The following is a 1,682-nucleotide window of genomic DNA, read 5'->3' on the forward strand; positions in this document are numbered from 1 at the left end:
AATTTGGAAAAAAATAGTAAAAATATAAATGCTTTAACATAATTTTTTAGTTTTATTAATATGTCCACATTAATCAACTGAGTCTTAAAGGGAGGCAGTATGATCAAACAAATTGAATGCACAACATCATTTTCATGGCTTGGTGTTGACTGTTGAAATAATGGTTTGTAACTGAACAAGCTGTGGTGGGCGGGAGAATAGTGGTTAACAGTAGACCTCAACATGGTGCCCCACTAATTAATCCGTCTAAGTCAATCCAATCCATAGTTGTTTTATCTTTGAAAAGTAAAATATAATTTTATATGAACTTATAAAAGTAATTTCATTACTCATTCAACATTTTTATCTCAAACAAAAAAAATTCACCAATCTAATTAATTAAATTCATAAATTTAATGCAAATATATCCAAGTTAATTAAAATAATTTCCATTTGTATAAATGATCGTACTATAAAAATATGAGGGAATAATAAAGTTTTCTAAAGCAACAGACACAATTTGATGCTATTAAAACATAATTACGTTGTAAAATTAATACATAAATATATCTCATTTAATAACGCATTGTTGATAGACACAAATCAATATACCACAGTTTTAATATGCGAGTTCCATTAACATGGGATCCATTAAATTTTGTCATACTTATCTTATGTATACTAAAGTGACTCTAATAAGGAATTGAATTTATAATCTTATGTATACTTAGCTTCATTTAATTGTACATTGAGATACAGCGTAGGTTTTACTCATTAAATCAGCCTCAACATTATTTTTAATTGCCTGGGACTGATCCACATGGTTGGAATAAAGAATCCGGCCGGATACTACCATTTATATGTGTTTAAGTGTGAAATTAAACTTAACTAAAATTCAAACCCATACGGACGCCTTATGCACATAAAAATACCTTCAAGTCACAATCTTATTAAGTATTTCAACCCTGGGGTACACATTTTTCTGACCAAACCACACAAAGACCGCCTCAAATCAAATTAAATGCTTCAAAATATAACAAACCAGGCGAGTCCAATAGTGACATAAGCCCATGATTTTGAGAGATTTCTCATGCTACGTCAGTATCATAAAAGTAAGGTATTAAAAATGAGACCAGCCACTGAATCATTCAACGCAGTAGTTTAAGGGGTAATGGCTTACACTAGAGTAAATTCAGGATCAGACGAATAATAATTAAGATGATATAATTTATTTTAAATGTAAAAATATTCACACATAACCTTGGGATGAGTAATATTTAGATAAAAAGATACTATAGTTCATAAATAAACACTACCTTCAATCATTAATATAAGAGCTAGTTGACTAATTTCAATAAATTAAGAAAATTGGTTCAGTTAATTAGTTAATTGTAATAAATAGGTATTATCTTTTTTAAAATATCCTTACTAATAAAGTATATTAGCTAGAACTACTATTATTATCACTGTTGTCAAACTCGCGAGTTGACTCTCTGAATTTAACGTTTTTATGTTTTTAGCTAATAAAATCGTGTCGACTCATTATAAACTCATGATAACTGTAAACTCGGTTAAACTTATGAGTTTATTACTGAGTTTACCGTTTTTACGTTTTTAACTTACAAAATTATGTCAAATCGCTCTTAAAACTCGTGCTAAATTTTTTATTTTAATTATGTTTAGTGACTTTATATATGATTTTT

Source organism: Neltuma alba, unplaced genomic scaffold (assembly GCF_004799145.2).
Source record: "Neltuma alba isolate B1F8T4 unplaced genomic scaffold, ASM479914v2 tig00003405_pilon, whole genome shotgun sequence".
In the NCBI taxonomy this organism is placed as follows: Eukaryota; Viridiplantae; Streptophyta; class Magnoliopsida; order Fabales; family Fabaceae; genus Neltuma; species Neltuma alba.